This window comes from Myxine glutinosa, chromosome 6 (assembly GCF_964187855.1).
Source record: "Myxine glutinosa chromosome 6, kmMyxGlut1.1, whole genome shotgun sequence".
NCBI classification, from domain to species: domain Eukaryota; kingdom Metazoa; phylum Chordata; class Myxini; order Myxiniformes; family Myxinidae; genus Myxine; species Myxine glutinosa.
This window is the reverse complement of record NC_136266.1, coordinates 45,788,047-45,806,714: the sequence shown is the minus strand read 5'-3', so window position 1 is coordinate 45,806,714 and position 18,668 is coordinate 45,788,047. Positions and strand designations below refer to the sequence as shown.

The following is an 18,668-nucleotide window of genomic DNA, read 5'->3' as shown; positions in this document are numbered from 1 at the left end:
GTGATTGGAATTTCATTCGTTACCATTCATCAGCCACATTACTTTCATTCAGTTGCATTTGTCAGACAAAAATTTTTTTTTTTTGTAGGAAGGTACAAAACACCAATCTTATCTAGATTAACTCTCAATTGGTACTTGTTTCTGAAGGACATCCTGATTACAATCACTTTCACCACCTGGATTATTTGATTTGCGTTATCCAAATAGGGTACTTTTTGGGCTTATTTCACATAATGACTGACTTATGGTCCACTTTTAATGTTTAAAAGGATTAGAACAAAGACAATCCGCATGGGGAGGATATCCTTCTTAAGGAACTGCCCCCATTGAGTGCTGAGAAAAATGGCGCCATTGTCGTGACATTGCTAGTACCCAGAGTGCCCCAGGAAGTGACATCACTTCCTCCAAAACTCGCTGTTTTTCTCATATAATGGCCCTTTGTTGTCTCAGGTATTCATCTGTGTGGCAGCTTAACTACAGGCCTTAAATACTGTTAAAAAACCCCACATTACAGTCGATATTCGATTGTGTCAAGGGTCGAGGTGTTGAGGCAAATGCACTTATCATTGTGGGGGTGTAAAGGCAAAAGGAGTGGTAGAAGATGAGGGGGGATGGAAAAGGAATGCGTAGAATATATGTGGGATGGGGGTGTCCGTTCTGCCAGGATTTGTACATATTATCTTCATGGACACTTGTGACTCATTTTTGTGGAGGGTTGCACCTGGTACATGGAGATAAAGCAGGCAATGACGACAATTTTCAGAGGTGTTTTAATAAATAAGAACTGTTCACTGTGATATGCATATACTTATAGTAAAGCTTTATCAAACATTTATAGAACTAGGGCATTGCCCGTACTATATCTATATCTAAAATTATATCCCCCCCCTCTATTTACATGAAATGGTTTGGTCCAAAGCGAACGGCTTGCGAGTACGGTGACAATCCCCCCCCCTCTATTTACATGCAATGGTTTGGTCCAAAGCGAACGGCTTCCGGAGTTTGGTAAAGAAATCGCCATCGCGTGCACAAACGCGCAGGAAAGCGAATGAATCGCAAATTCGGTTTTATTAGTTTTAAAACATAGTTTAACGCCAACATAGTTTGCAAACGTGAAATAAATGAATACGCTCTCAAATGTGCCATCCGAGGCAGAGTGTGTCCTCCACGTTCGGCACACGCGATCGTTCGCTGCTCTCTGATTGGTTGAATCGTTTTTTGGACATAGCTCGGTAAGTAATTGTCCGATTAATATGAAACCTTGAAAAGGCACATCCTCGGGTCCCCAGCAATATACCTGGCAAGTTAAAAGTATATCGGACCCGTGGTTGTCGAGAAACAGCGGTCACAGACAAACAGACGTACAAACGTACAGAGATTACTGGAATTATAGATAGATAGTATGAGTAAGTACATCTTAAAACAAATAAAATTTTAACCTCATTATCAAGATATTCGATATATAAATCAATGTTTACTTGGTTGATGGAACAAGTTGAAAACGTGGTTGTGCAAGGGATGTGTATTAGAAGGTTTTATATAGATTGACAAAAAAAAACCATAGCTCCCAGTTCAGGGTGGTGGGATGACCCAATTCTCTAAATATGTATGACATGGGGGCATCACATGTTCTGAAATACCCCAAATGTGGGTGAATTAACATAACTCCATAAGAACTGGTTCTTTGCTTATTCTGTAAACTTAGACCTCAAACGACCATTGTTGATAGATGCAACAAGCCGCTTTCTAAAGAAAGTGTTTACTATAATTCACAGACCAGTGTTTGTGTGTATGTGTGGTGATTGTTTGTCATGCTACTCCTACAGTTCTGGCCTGATTACATCCAGACTTGCTATGTAGGATCAGCATGATCCCAGTTAGTGTAATAGCGTTGTTTTTGTCTTTGCAAGTGCAAAGGGGGATGCCAATTCTCTATGTAAATGTGTATCGTTTAGCGCCACCTCCAGGTGGGAGAGGGTACTACAAGTTCCACCATTTACAGTACAGTATTCCTGTCCCCACGTTTTCCAGATCAGTGTGGTGTTTTGAATTAAGCAGTAGGCATTTTTTTGCTTCATGCACACAACCCAAGCTTTAAAAAATTTATTTTTGGGGGCAATTGAGGGGTCAGTTAATTGCCTATACACTGCCCAGGTAAAGATTATATGTCACAAGAACGTGTTGCATGCTTTCAACAAGGTCGTCCATAGGGTTAGGGTACTCTGCTCGTCAGGGACAAATCGTTGAACAGAAACTTTTTGTGAATACAATGAGTTTATCACGACACAGCGACTCCTCACAACATAATGTATATATATTCAGGACAGTGTAGTGATAACACAGCCATGGACCTCCACCAAGTGAAAATGCACAAATTTCTTGTGCGAAGATTTACAGGTCGAAATTGTAGTTGTCAACACCAGCTTTGGTACGCTGCAAGTAAAAAGAAATGAAAAACAATGTAAACATTAATGATGCTTTTGCTATCATTGATTTCAAATCCTTGTGTTAGCTTCGCAGATGTGGTTGGGTTAAAAGTGCAAAAGGGTCCTGAGTTCAAAGCTCCATGTCTCAAATTTTTTTTTCTTCCACAACCTGTAACAATTTTACGTGTTGGCCTCATGGTTAGGGTGGCGGGCTTGGGAGCCTAAGGTCCTGAGTTCGAATCCCATTGAATTAACGCCAGGTGGGGTTGACAGCCTGTCATCCTTCCGAGGTCGGCAAAATGAGTACCAGATAACTAGTTATAGAGGCACTGCATCAGCGGCAGACGTGCCCACAGAAAAATGATGCAACCAGCATCCGGGTGGCTGCACACGAACCACCACCACTTAAACACTGTAGAACACAAATCCCCTACTTTTCACTTTCAAAAACCTTTAGTTTAGCAGTATTTAGACAGAATATTACAGCATTTTACATCACAATTTGCTCTTTGCAGGCCCGGTCCATGTCTTTTTTCTTTTCTTCTGAAGACTGCGCAGGGTAAGGTGTTCCTTGAACTCAATAGTTGGTCTTGCCTCGATAGAGTAGCGAGACAATTGTATCGCCGGTGTGTGTGTCAATGTCTATATTTCCACTTTATTTTTTTTTTCTCTGCAACCATTTGTCCGCTCGATGGAGAATATTTATTGATAACTCTGACATCTAGGATCACGTGGCATGGCAACCATGTTGGATTGAAGGAAAAAAATTGAAACTTGGCAGATGTCATAAAGTCCCCATGGGATATATAGGATGATGTCGGTGAAGTGGTATTCCAGCCATAATTGGTTGAATCAAAATAAAATCCTTATCTGAAAATTCATATACAGGGTGAGTCAAAAGTAGCGGCCGATTTCTGTTTTTTCGGCTGTCAGATTCTTTCTGGGATGTCATGTTAATAATCGTCTTGCAGATTATTAATTTTCTTAATTTATTTATTTTTGTTTGTTTGTTTTGCAGGTTATTGCTGAGAGTTTGGAAAGTTACTGAAGTTGTACCAAATTGAACCATGAATTACCTTTCAATGAATCAACGCATTGCGGCCGTGAAACATTACTACAAATGTAATGAACAACCAACGATGGCGGCACGCCGTTTGGCACAGGAATTCGATATTAAACCCACCCCAGGGAAGAAACATACGATTGATTGTCGAGAAATTTGAAGCAACAGGGTCGGTAGCCACTGCAAAGAAGTCCGGTCGTCCAAAAACGGCAACGAATGTAGCTAAGGGTTTCCCCCGTAATAATTTTCCCCCGAATAAATGGTTAGATAAACATGTCATTCATTTATTTATACCTTCTTGTACACTGCAATACAAATGGCAAACAAACAATCAACTGACAGAAATATATATATATATATATATATATATTGTTACGGTACCCGACGTCGGCCTATGGTTCCCCTTCGAGGGGGGATTAAGCCCCTCGTCTGTTACTGACCGACGTGGTCCCGGGGGTATGACGCCACGCCCGGTCGGCACTGGATAGGGTTTTAGGCCCACAAGTCCTATGACCTAAATACCAGCGCTTCCCGGTACGCGAAGGAACACCCCCCCGCTCACGGCCGCAGCGTAATGGATGTTGTGCCGAGCGAAGCGAACCGCGGCGTGAGCCGTTTACCAAGACTAGACCCGATCCTGAAACGTTGGCCAAATCGTGCCACAGATATTCAATGAGGGAAAAGACAATGACACGGATGTGAAGAAGAGGAAGACGAAGGCAAAAAGGTTTGAACTACGACTATTATTTATTACTATTTACAGGACCAAAAGAAACCAAGGAAGAAGGAAAGATAATAAAATAATGACAGAAGGAATCAAGGAGACACAGTGAAATGCTAGCTTATCTACACAGGCTTAACTTATACCCCAAGACAGAACAAACAAAGACGGACTCACACGAATGGGGAATTTGCAGGCAGGAATGATTGGAAGGAGGAATGGGAAGGTTCAGCTGGGGCAGATGGTTCGGGCTTGATCCCGCACGGGACGTCGGGCTGGACCTCGACGGCCACCGATGCCACCGCAATCTGGCTCCCGCTGGGTAACGGGTCGAAGCTGCCTGGTGGAGCCAAAACTGCTTGTGGAGCCAACTTCTTAACGGGCGCAACTCTCCGTGGGGATCCCTTCCTCTGCCTTTACCAAGCTCGTCTGGACTCTTCTCTCAAATGCAACCACCTTCGACTCCTTGCGCAAACGCAACCACCTTCGACTCCTTGCTCAAACGCAACCACCTTCGACTCCTTCCTCAACTCCTAGGCTTCCGCGCGCGCTTATATCGCCCTCGGGCAATCAAGCCGCCGGCCTCCAGGACACGCCCATTGGTGAGGTCGCCTCGGCCCTGATTGGTGGGCACGGGCTCTCTGGCTCCACCCTTGATGACGATCGGCGGGCCACGCCTGGATTCGGCGGCTCCTCCCCCTTCTTCTCAGAGCCCACCTCGTGGCTAATGGAGTCGCGGTGAAAACCGCCCAGCAGCTGCGGCGAATGCAGTTGGCAATCGAGGCTTTGGGAATGGGGCTTTGGGAATAAAAGGGGATCTATCTATTTGAATTCGGTGCAATGGAGTGTCAATTAATGGAAGACAAAGCCTTAGCCTAATACACAGAATAAGGAAATAACTACCAACAAGCAGGGAATCTATGATTGGCTAAACGTGATTGTATATGGCCTAACTATGGGACGCCCTTTGACCTTTATACACAACAACTGGAGGAAGGAGGGTCCACAATAAAACAATTTAAAAAAACACAATTCTCATATCCACAACAATATAAACAGAAATCGGGTGCTACTTTTGATACCCTGTATTTGATCTATGACTGAAGTGAGTGAAGAATTAAATTTATGACAATCGGTCATGTGGTCCAGTGGCCATATCAGATTGAAAATAAAAAAGGAAAAAATTGTTCCTCCAGAACTGCTTAACAGATCAATGTGAAACTTTATCCATATGATCGACCAGCCATGGATAATGTAGTTTGAATTGTTTATGCCTCTGCCGACAGAGTCGCCGGAGGCATGTTTTCAGGTTGTCCGTCCGGCTGTCTGTCCATCTGTCCGTCCGTGATAGGTTTTCGTTACCACGATAACTTGAGAATGGTTGAAGGGATCTTAGTCAAACTTGGTGCAGGTATGTATAATGAGGTAAAGATGAACTGATTAGATTTTGGGGTCACGTGCTCAAAGGCCAAAAGTCAGAGTTCATGTTAGGTTAAAAACCCTGTTACCATGATAACTTGTGAACCAGTGATGGGATTCTGACCAAATTTGGTACACATGTAGAATGATGGAAAGATGAACTGATTATATTTTGGGGTCAAGAGGTCAAAGGTCAAAGTCTATCATAGGTCTAACTTGAGAACGGCTGAAGTAATCTAATTCAAACTTGGTAGAGGTATGTATAATGATGTAAAGATTAACTGATTATATTTTAGGGGCAAAGTTCAAAGGTCAAAGGTCAAATTCTGTTATAGGTCTCTAACTTGAGAATGGCTGAAGTGATGTAATTCAAACTTGGTGAACATAAATATAATGATGTAAAGATTAACTGATTAGATGTTGGGGTCCTGAGGTCAATGGTCAAAGGTCATGTCAGGTAAGAATGTGATAACTTGTGAACAGCTGAAGGGATTTCACTTAAAACTTGGTACAGGTACACTACCGGTCAAAAGTTTTATAACACCTCAATTTTTCCAGTTTTTATTGAAATTTAAGCAATTCAAGTCAAGTGAATAACCTGAAATTGTACAAAGGTAAGCAGTAAACTGCTCGAGGTTTAAAAAAAAGTTTAGTTTAGCAAAAACGGGAAAATAATGCAAATTGCACAGTTATGTTGTAAAAAAAGGCCTTCTTCAGGGAACAAGTAATGGGTTAACAACTCACAGCTGTTCCGCAACAACGCAAGTAAATTAAGCCTTGAAAGTTGATGCAAACAATTCCTACAGGTGTCCCAACCTCTGCTGATTACTTGCTTAGAAACCCCCTGTCTGTATAAAAGCAGTATTGGAACAGACTGTTATTACACCCTCTGAAGCATTATTTGGACAATATTGCACTGCAGGAAGTAGTATATTGGAAACTGGAGGAAACTCGAGGGAGCGGAAGACAAGATGGGGAGAGAAGGGGAAGCACACAAACACAACATTTGAGAGCAGGGAGATGTTCTGGAGGGATAGGGCTTAGGGGGAGGAGGCGTGGGAAGGGAGGTGGGGGGGGGGGGGGGGGGTGGGAGAAGTATAAAACACAAGGACACCAAGGACTTCCAGGACAGAAGTTGGTATTTCAAAAAAGTGGATTTGGGGTGAAATTAGCGGGGGTAGAAAAGATCAAGGTTTTGGATGGGGGAAGATAAGAGATGGTGGTGAACAGCTGTTTTAAAGACCTGGAGGGAGGAGAGGGATTGAAGAGAGTGAGGGAGTTTGTTCCAGAGGCGGGAGAAAAGAGGAATGAAGGAGTGAAGGTGAGCAGAGAGTCTTGATTTTGGCAGTTTAACCATAAGAGGGTTGCAGGCAGATCTTGTGCGACCTGCAGGAATATTTGGGGGACAGAGCCCAGAGAGAGCTGGGGGGGGGGGGGGGTGGGGGCAAGGCCAGAGAGGAGTCGGTAGAAGACGGAAAGACCACCAACCTGCCTGCGGTGAGTGAGTGAAAGGCCCTCGGAGTTAGCTTTATCGCGGGAGATTCCAATGATCCTGAACGCTTTGGTTTCAACCGTGAAGACGAGCTTGGTGTGAGGCAGGAGCACCAGCCCAGAGGGGAGAGCAGTATTCCATTGAGCTGCGGATGAAAGCCTTGTATGTGGTGAGGAGCTCAGGTGTGCCAAGGAAGGACTTCGCACGACGGAGGATGCCCAGTCGGCGACTGGCTTTGGAGGCCAGATTTGAAATGTGGTTTTCCCAGGAAAGATCATGGCAGATAGTGAGACCCAAAAGCTTGAGTGACAGATCTTCTTGGAGAGGATTATTCAGAAAGTGGATGGGAGGGTTGTCCAGTCGGTCTTTTCGGAGAGACATCGTAAGAGTGTGAGATTTGTCAGGATTGAAAGACATGTTCCACTTGTTTGCCCAGTCTGTGATTTTGTCCAGGTCTGTAGAGAGTGAAGAGGCTGCAGACTGCCGATCTGAGGGATGAGGAATGGAGCGACAGAGAGTAGAGTCATCAGCAAAGAGATAGAGAGGATTTTCAAGAGAGTCAAAGAGATCATTGATGAAGACCAGAAAAAGCACAGGGCCCAGAACATTGCCTTGGGGAACTCAAATCTTTGGTTCATCACGCAGGGTTTTTGTACGCCGTCGAATAGGCGAAAGGATGGTTCCTCAGTGTGTGACACCAACTGTCAAACATGGAGGAGGAAGCGTGCTTGTCTGGGGCTCTTTTGCTGGATCCAGAGTCGGCGTCTTGCACAGAGTGACTGGCACCCTGAACCAAAAGGGCTACCACAGCATTTTGCAGCGCCATGCAATACCCTCTGGTATATGCCTAGTCGGTCAGGGGTTCATCCTACAGCAAGATAATGACCCTAAACACACCTCCAGGCTATGTCAAAACTACCTTCGAGGAAAAGAACAAGATGGTAGGCTTCAAATCATGGAATGGCCAGCACAGTCTCCAGAGTTAAACCCCATAGAGCTGGTTTGGGATGAACTGGACAGAAGGGTGAAAGCAAAGCAACCGACAAGTGCAACACATTTGTGGGAACTTCTGCAACAGTGTTGGGAAGAACTTCCCGAACAATATTTGATTTCCATTGTAGAAAGAATGCCACGAGTGTGTTCGGCGGTTATATCTGCAAAAGGTGGCGACTTTGCTGAGTCAAAAATTTAAATTAAATTTTGTTAAACAAAATGATTCGATGATTTATTTTTTATCTCCAATTGTTTATTTGTTCTATGCTTAATTTCAGAGTACATTGAGACATTAAACTGCGTAAATTTCAATAAAAACTGGAAAAATTGAGGTGTTCTAAAACTTTTGACCGGTCGTGTATGTATCATGATGCAAACATGAACTTATTAAATTTTGGGGCCAAGAGGTCAAAGGTCAGAGGTCATGTCAGGTAAAAATGTGATAACTTGAGAACAGCTGAATGGATTTAAAGCAAACCTGGGACAACTCGTTATTGTTTCCTCTTAATTCATTCAATTTAGCCTCAATGTGAACAAAAGTGATTGTTAAATATCCTCTAAGTGTGGTAATCTTCATCCTGATGAAGCAGCACTTGAATGGAAGGAAGGAAGGAATAATCAGTAAAGTTACGGATAATGGCAATGTATGTGACATAATACGGTGCGGCATGCATACGGGTATATGGGTCATAAAGCATTGGGTCATAATAGTAGTGTGTACAGTTAACCATGGTATTTTTGTTCAGAATGAGCACACGAGGTGAGACAATGCGCTCTTCCGAGTGCCGTTCTAGTTACCCAATGGCTCTGCGCGAGGGACGGGGCTTTGCAAACACTTCTGTGCATTGCCCATCTGTCTGGGCTGTAACGTTTTTTTACAATTTGAGCTTTTTTCATGAAATTTTAAACAATGCTTCATTATGAGAATGTGGAGAAGACTAATAATTTGGTCTAAAGTCATTGGCATATAAAATCATCAGTTTTCATCCAATTGATCTGATATTTTAAGAATTTGCATATTGATTCACCAATTAAAAGTTAAAAGCCGATTTTTTTTTTAGATCAAAAGGTCAAAGGTCATGGTTACATAAAATCGACAATTTTCACCCGATTGACCTGAAATTTTAATAATTTGTATATTGGGTCACTGAATTGGTTCACCAATCAAAAGTAAGAAGCCTATGGATTTGTTTTTAAATTTAAATGGTCAAAGGTCAAAGTTGTATAAATTTGTCAATTTTAATCTGATTGATTTTGAGCATTTAAACAGGGTTTGCATATTGAGTCACTGAAGCCAATTGCTTTTGAGGGCAAGAGGTCAAGGTCACCTAAAACGGTCAATTTTTTTAAAAGTTTTTTTCGTCATGATTAGCATATGGAAGAAGTGGATTACACAAACTGACTTTGCATTTTCAGATGCTTTCGACTTTATTTTATTTTACCAATGGGAAAACACCATTTTTACCAGTGTTTTTGGGAAGTTTGAATTGTTATTAATTTAAATATTATTCTTTTCAGTTGATTTTCAGTTGATCATATCATACAGGTGATGCTAAGAGAAAGCTATAAATTCATCAACTTGAATAGTCTGCAGAACAAAAGGTATTGGAAAGGTACAAATTTGTACTTGCAGCTTTCAAATACTTTTTCTGATTGTAGTTTTTAACTTTTTCATACCTCGGGACTAGAAAGCGACAAATATGTACCTTTCTATTATCTTGCCTGGTTATATTATCTCACTATATATGTACATATATAAATATATATATATATATATATATATATATATATATATATATATATATATATATATATATAAATATATATATATATATATATATATATATATATATATATATATATATACATATATACAGGTATATATATGTTGTTGCGGATCGCCCGAAGCCCATTCCCGTTACAAAGGGGGGATTAAACCCCTTCCCCCCCCCACCCCCCGGGTCTTTGTGTCCACGAGGCCGAATCACCACTTCCGGAGCAAGCGTGAAAAAGGGTATCGGGTCAACATCGCACGTACCTTTAACCCACCCTGCTATGAAAGCGGGGACCGAACCCCACACAAGGCACGCTTAATCGAGTACGCCCGAGCGGTATGCGTATCACGTGACTCGTGCCGTTACTTTTATGGAACCCGATTCGAGCGGTTCTAGTCGTACCATGCGAGGCCAATCAATGGAAGGGACGGGAACGGTCAAATAAGAGGAATAACGCCATTTATTATTTATGTACAATGATTCACAGAAGGAAAGGGGACACAGAGCAGAAGCTTAATCAATCTTAACTTATCCCCAGACACAGGGCCCACTCACGCACACGGGGAGAAGAAAAGAAGAAGTCCGCGCACCAAACGCGCTTTGCCGTCGGTCGCTCCGGGGCAGCTCGCCCGGCGTGGCTCTCTGGCAGTCACGGCACATATGCAGGCGAAGGCAGGCAGGAGGAGATCGCGCGTCTGTGGCCCGGCACGGGTCGTCCTCTCAAGCGCACGATTAATACAGTGCAGAGTGCAGGGCACAGGGCACGGGGCAAGTTCGTGTACAATCACGATAACCAACAATTCAATGCACTCGTTCTGCGGCGCGTTCTCAAGCTCAACTCAACTCCACTCACTCTCACAGGGTTCCGACTCAACTGAACTGACGCGCAAGTCATCTGAGGTGGGGGGGCTCGGAGCAGGGTTTTATGGCTCCGCCCCGGCCTTACTCGAATGTTCCAAGCCCCACCTCCCGTTGCCGTGGTTAGCCACTCCCCTCGAGCTCTGATTGGTGGCTCATGCTTACCGGCCACCCCCCCCCCCTGCAGCGCCTCCCTTCGGCCTCACCAGACTTGTTCAGGCCTGTCACGTGGCATGCTTGCGCCAAAAGATCGCCCTACTCATGGGCCTGCTCAACGCAAAACTAACACAGGAAAGGACTACGCTTACATTCACGAAGAAATAACTAAACTATCGCGAGGCTTCATGTTGTGGTGCGTCTACCGACGAGGGGGATTATCCTTTATTCCAAAACCGTAACAATATATACGCAAGTATATATATATATATATATATATATATATATATATATATATATATATATATATATATATATATATATATATATATATATATATATACAGCAATACCCCGGCCTACGTCATTAATTGGTTCCATAAGCCGTGACGTAACTCGGTTTTTGACGTAAACCGGGCATAATGCCTTAAAAATGCCTTAAAATGAAGACGTAGCTTCGGAAAATGAAAAGCGCTTTTTCAGTGACATATGCGAGAATACGTTCCCCATCATGAATGATGATCGATACCGTCGACCGTGGCAGCCCTAAGTCATGCGCTATCACCGACACTTTTTCACCTTTTTCATACCTTTTAATCAGATTTAACTTATCTTCCATCATAACTACATTACGCTTGGAAACACCAGCACTATCCTTCTTAGGACCCATGGCTAACACAGACACAGTAAAGGAATAATCACAAAAATAACAGCGGAAGGCAAAGCAAGCACGCGACCACAGCACAGGACAAAATGCATATGGCGTCGCCTTTGTTTTGAATGAGAACCAGCAGCTACGCGTACGTATACTGTACTTACATTTTAAAATATTTTTAATGTGCTTTTTATTGTATTTTAACTTGTTTTTTTAGCTTCTTTTATTGTTAATTTTTATGTACTATTTTATTTATTTTAAATATATTTTTAAGGAAAAATTAATTTTTTTCACGTCCTCCTATTATGATGTAGGAGTGACGTAAAGTCGCACATAATGACGTTCGCTGAACTGAAATTTACTCTAGATGAGTGGCGTAAAGTCGGATTTGACGTAGGTCGAAATGGCGTAAAACGGGGTATTGCTGTATATATATATATATATATATATATATATACACAAATATATATTTTTAGCTTACTCCATGCTCGGGGTACACATACAATTCTCTGTGGGGGGGGGTAGTGGGGGGGGGGGTTGTGGGGGGGGGGGTAACATATCTGGTTGTTCTGCTTTTGTTTTCCTTGTGTAGCCCCCACCTCGAGTGGCCTTCTGGTTTTGTGGCCGGCAATATCCCATTAAAAAATAGTAATAATTCCAAAAAGGAAAAGTATATACACATTTGGTTATCTCTATATTCACGTAAATGCTTTGCCTACCCTGTGAGACTTTTTACAGCAACAGCAGCAGCAGCAGCCTCTCAAGCACATGGGCAAAATAATCAGAAGGAGCACAGTTCCTGCAAACAAACACCACCGGTAATCGATTATGGGTTAGTTTAATTCATATTTCTGAATCAAATACATTTATTTTCTTGTCAATCAGTTGCCACCACTGTGATGTCAATTATATAGATATGACAAATGCTGACAAATTATATATAGATATGTCAACTATAAAATACAAACTGCTGTTTGCATGAGTTAGAGTAAACTTTTACTCTGCATCTCCTGCCTTAAAATGCGGAAACTCCCAGCACTCAAAATGGTCGAGCTGAGACCTTCACTGGGGAGTTGTGGCCTGTTCTAAGGATGAGATGCCTGGTGTCACCACTGTTATAACTTGAAGATATAGCATAATCATGAAACAAATGTCATGGATCAGAGGAGATGAAGGAGAACAAAATATTTACAGTTTAAAGCAGACTCAACTTCTATCGTGACAACAAGCAGCAATGTTGCTTGTGTTAGGGAATTTATATTCTGAAACATTATTCAGCTGGGGCCAAGTGAAGTGTGGTCGAGGCCGTTTATTCCTAGTATAAAGTCTGGTGTTGGCTTCACGGTTAAGATGGCTTGCTTGAGATTTTATAAGATCCTGAGTTTGAGCCCCTTTCATATTATTGAATTAATACCAGGTGAGTCGATTCAGCAAAATGAGTACAACATGACTGGTTATAGAGAGGCATTGCAACAGTGGCAACAGTGCCCTGAGAGAATGATGCAACCAGCAGCCACAGGCTGCACACAAACCTCCATTCCTGGAAGGTGAAACACCCTGCAACTCATGCCTGCAGAAAACGGATTTTTTGGAACGGTGGCCGCATTTCCACCAATCATCACATAACCTTGTCTTAAAAACATATCCATGGGGAGGCGCATTTGTTGAAAGTTTAGTATCAATTGCTCAAGTGGTTGCAGAGAAAAAAACTAATTTTAAAATGAATAAAAGTGAAAAAGTGAGAGCTTCGGCTGATGTTCCACAATATAGTCAAGGATGCTTGTCGATGCCGATTACTAGTATCTTATACATAAAGCTCATTCTAACCACTGACTCACTCACTGACTGATATTAATGTTCGTTACCTTCCTGGTGTCATAGAAAGCTGAAATTTGGTGTGGCGATGGATATTAAAGCCAATGCACCAGGAAAATCCATAGAACCGTCGGAAAGCATCAGTAAATGAAAAATTTGAAGTAAAAAAAAACAACCCTCGTGCATTGTGCATTGGCCTCGTCCTGGAGGTGGGGTTACTATCTTTATAAAAAAACTCTCTTCCTCACTCGCCCTCCACTGCCCTCTCTCCACCTCACCCCCAGGAATACCTTTGGCTACGGCTTCCCCTTCGCTCCCACCTTTTGTTCATATGTGTGTTGTACCGTCCACCAAACAGCGATGACTCCATCTACATCTCACTGTCTGATAATATGGACCAACTTCTATCTACCCATCCCAACTCTCTCTTCCTCATATGTGGTGATTTCAATTGTCACCATGCCAGTTGGCTGGGTGTGGGTTCCTCTCTCACCAGTCATGGCACCTCAGCAAAGGACTTCTGCGACTCACTGGGACTGACACAATCTGTCAATTTCCCGACCCGGATCTCAGTCAACGGAGCATCTTCTCTTCTGGATTTGGTTATGACAAACTTCCCTGAAAATGTCTGCTGCTCTTATTCTGCTCCAATCGGCTCATCTGATCATGTGCTTGTCAAAGTGGACATCTCTCTGACCATTCTCAGAGAGCCTCCTCAGCGTCGACGAGTCTGGCATTTCACTCAGGCCAACTGGCACGGTCTTCAAGCAGCCATCAATCATCTGGACTGGTCTCCCATCTCTACCGCCTCTGACATCAACTCATCCTGGGAATTCTTTCAAAGTAAATTGCTCTCTCTCATGCACAGATTTATACCATCTCGTCTTCAGTTGTCATACCCTTCCTCCCGTCCATGGTACACGGAATCTTGTGGTGAGGCTGTTGCCCTGAAACAACTTGCTTTCGTCTCCTGGAAAGCAAATCCAACGGAAGGAAATCTCATTTCCTTTCACAAAGCCCGAAACAAGTGTGTGTCCACCCTCAGGAGAGCCAGGAAACAATATCTCACCATTCTCAAGACCGAACTCTCTTATCTGTCCCCCTCTTCCAAATCCTGATGGCGTCTGGTCAAATCTGTTTCTGGTGTTTGTTCCCCCTCCATCCCCTCCCTCACCTCAAACGGCTTAACGGCTTACTCCGCACGTGAAAAAGCTGAATGCCTCAACTCTGTGTTTGCCTCTAAATCTTGTGTCCCAAACCCATCCCTCTCTGTACCCACCATACCCAGTCATACCCAGCTGCTCCTGGACTCTGTGTCCTTTCCTCCTGACAAGGTGGAAAAGTTTCTGTCAACCCTCGACTCTGATTCTGCAACTGGTCCTGACGGCATCAGCCCACGGGTCCTAAAATCATGTTCTTCTGCTCTTTCACTCCCTCTTTCTGTTCTCTTCACCCTCTCTTTTGCTCAAGGTCATCTGCCATCTGCTTGGAAATCAGCCAACATCACCGCTTTGCACAAAAAAGGTGCAAAAACAGATCCCAGCAACTACAGACCAATCAGCCTTCTCCCAATTATCAGCAAAGTCATGGAATCCATCATTGCTTCAGATATTAAATCTTTCCTCTTCTCCAATGGCTTGATCTCTGATCATCAATTTGGTTTCAGACCTGGTCACTCTACTCTGGACATGCTGCTTCTGCTTTCTCAACAATGGATGGAGGTCCTCAACGCCAAACAGGAAATTAGAGCTGTCTCCCTTGACATTTCACGTGCCTTCGATACAGTCTGGCACCCTGCTCTGCTCACCAAACTCTCCTCCTTTGGTATCCATGGAAATCTCCACGCATGGCTGGCGGACTTCCTCTCTGGTCGTAGTCAATGTGTGGCCCTGAATGGGTTTCTCTCATCTCCTCTTCCTGTTCAGGCTGGAGTTCCCCAAGGTAGTGTTCTGGGCCCTGTGCTTTTTCTGGTCTTCATCAATGATCTCTCTGACTCTCTTGAAAATCCTCTCTATCTCTTTGCTGACGACTCTACTCTCTGTCGCTCCATTCCTCATCCCTCAGATCGGCAGTCTGCAGCCTCCTCACTCTCTGCAGACCTGGACAAAATCACAGACTGGTCAAACAAGTGGAACATATCTTTCAATCCTGACAAATCTCACACTCTTACAATGTCTCTCCGAAAGGACCGACTGGACAACCCTCCCATCTACTTTCTCAACAATCCTCTCCAAGAAGTTCTGTCGCTCAAGCTTTTGGGTCTCACTATCTGCCATGATCTTTCTTGGGAAAACCACATTTCCAAGCTGGCCTCCAAAGCCAGTCGCCGACTGGGCATCCTCCGTCGTGCGAAGTCCTTCCTTGGCACACCTGAGCTCCTCACCACATACAAGGCTTTCATCCGCAGCTCAATGGAATACTGTCCCCCCCTCTGGGCTGGTGCTCCTGCCTCACACCTTGCTCGGCTTCACGCTGTTGAGGCCAAAGCTTTCAGAATCATTGGAATCTCCTGCGATGTAGGCAATACCGAGGGCCTTTCACTCACTCACCGCAGGCAGGTTGGTGGTCTTTCTGACTTCTACCGACTCCTCTCCGGCCTTGCTCCCCCAGCTCTCTCTGTGCTCTGTCCCCCCAATATTCCTTCAGGTCGCACAAGATCTGCCTGCAACCCTCTTATGGTTAAACTGCCAAAGTCTAGGCTCTCTGCTCACCTTCACTCTTTCATTCCCCTTTTCTCCCGCCTCTGGAACAAACTCCCCCACTCCCTTCAATCCCACTCCTCCCTCCAGGTCTTTAAAACAGTTGTTCACCGCCATCTCTTATCTTCCCCCATCGAAAACCTTGATCTTTTCTACCCCCGGTAATTCACCCCAGAGTCCTTGCAGTGTTCATATGTTTTATTCCTCTCCCACCTCGCCCCAAGTCCTCCCGATGTCCCTGCTCTCAAATGGTGTGTTTGTGTCCTTCCCCCCTCTTCCCCCTCTCTTTTGTGTCCTTCCCCCTCTCTCCCCATCTTGTCTGCCGCTCCCCTTGTTTTTTGTGTTTTGTGTGTCGGTTTGTCTTTTTGTGTGATTAATGTTAGCTCTTTCACGAGCCTCGATCTTGTATACAAAAAAACAAAAACAACAAAAAAAAACAACCCAGAAACGCGTCCATGAAAAAAATTGAAAAATAAAACTCAATCGATATCTACCAGGAGGTCGGTGATGCTTGCCTATAATCAGAAAGCTTCTATTTATTATGTGCCTATGTCTGAAGCACGGTTTGTTATTGCTTGCAATGTGTAAACATACTACACGAGCATTATATATGCATTACCCGAGAAAAAAAAACTATGAAAGTCTTTTAAGCATATTTTGTGTTTGCTTATATTATCAAATTTTCTTGTCATCCACCATGTAAAACACAATGTCAGTTTGTATGTTTGAACAGATGTCTGTCCCCCTTCATAAGGCTAGGATTTAGAGGCCAATCTTTTAACACGAATGTGTGTTCACTATGGTCTATTTTTGAGGATAAAACTAACTCGAAAAACATTTTTCCATAAAAGAGTAATTATGTCTCTTCTATTGGAATTGTAGACAGTGGTTTGCAAACTGAGCCTCAAGGGCGGTGTACAAAAGCGTTTTTCAAAATAACAATAAATACAAGGCGCAGGGAGGTGAAATTTGCTGCACATGATGTGTAACGCACGCACAGTGAAACGAGTGTTCATTTACGTCCATAGGATGTCTATTAAATAAAAAAGATATGAGCAAACCTGACATTAGGCCGAGGCTTCAGACATTGGCACGCTCACGAGGCTGCACCATAAAAAAAAAACTGTTGCAACCCTTCATTTTGACGGCTGTTTACTAGTTATTATATAAATTTCATGGAGGAAAAGCATGGATATATTGCCAAGAATACAAAAAGATCCAATTATGATGCAGTGCACAGACCGTTGCGATTGGGAGGGGGTTTGGAGGGGGGGGGGGGGGGGGGGGGAAGTTGAGAAAGTTACATGTCGAGTTTGGACCAATTCACGACCCTCCCCAATCAATCTCCAAATTTACACTTTAGTCTGATGATTATTTATTTCAGTGATTATGGGAGGAAATGTCTCATAAGTACAGTGCACTTAACCATTCTGGCTATATATTTTTTATGGGACACGTTCACCCACCTCTTGCCTTCAAAATTCTGGATATTCCTCTGCAATGCACAAATGTACATCTAGTGCAGTGGTCCCAAACTTTTTTAGTTCACGACTCCAAATTTGAAATCACCTTCACGTGACCAAATGGTACCGTGTGCCAGCACCTACAGTAAAAATAGGACCACGGTCCTGAAGCTCATCTGGATCAGGAGCAACAGTCACTCAAACCCCCCCCACAACACCCCAGAGCCTGATATTTTTAATGCCGGGAATAAAGTTTGGTACATCACGGGTGATGAAGGCCGTGGTCAAGTTTCATCAAAATTGTGTGCGTAGTTTCGGGGAAGAGAGCAAATACCAATTTTGGGGGGTTAACCCCCAGCCACTGTAAACTCCCTTAATGAGCGCAGATTTTGATGCGGTCAATTCACCTTCGTTAGGCATCACACATGAAGTTTGTGGCAAAGTTTCATCAAAATCGTGTGTTTGGTTCTAGCGATAATGACTGAAGTGTTTATAGACTCACTCACTGATTTACTGACATAACTACGACCACAGCTCGATCGCATAAGCTCACCAGACTAAAGTCCAGTTGAGCTACAAATGGTCAGTTGACCTAAGCTAAAAACTGTCTTTTTCTCATCTCGTTTACAGCAAACATTTTTTTCCAAACCAATGTGTATTATTACCTTGTGGCTTGGCCTTGATATAGGCAGCTAACACGAAAAACCGATCACATTGTGATACATGCATGGAACCAGGCAGTGACGTTCTCTACTAAATACTATGTACAACCACTCGATTAGTCAACTAGAAATTCAACATGGCGGCCATTGTTTTCAAAATGGCCTCCAAAATTGTTAAAATGTGCCACAAACTTTTTAATATCGAATTTAGGATGTACAATGAATGATCGTTTTGAGGCAACTTTTCCCCGCTAGAGCGGGGGTTAGCCTTGCGGGCCCCATGACAATCATGGTTCCTTGTTTGAGGCAATGTTTTTATGGCCGGATGCCCTTCCTGACGCCAACCCTTGGTCGCCTCTTACGATGCGCAGGGATACGGTGTACCTATTCTAAACCGGGGTACGGTAGTACGATAGTATCAATTCAAAATCACAGAACTGCATATTATCCATAAGAGGTCGTTAAAATTTTC

The 18,668-nt window shown here is 43.3% G+C and overlaps 1 long non-coding RNA gene across 2 annotated transcripts in view; it reads right to left on the bottom strand.

Moving 5' to 3' along the window:
• Positions 1-748: 748 nt before the first annotated feature.
• The window catches only part of LOC144892596 (uncharacterized), a 21,673-nt gene continuing 3,753 nt past the window's right edge, over positions 749-18,668 (bottom strand). Inside the window, exons 3-4 of one of the 2 annotated variants that reach the window (XR_013623789.1) lie at positions 12,277-12,356; positions 749-2,433 (exon numbers count right to left, since the gene is read on the bottom strand). This is a non-coding gene — a long non-coding RNA (uncharacterized LOC144892596). The remainder of the gene's footprint in view (positions 2,434-12,276; positions 12,357-18,668) is intronic. The other variant, XR_013623790.1, reaches the window with a different exon arrangement.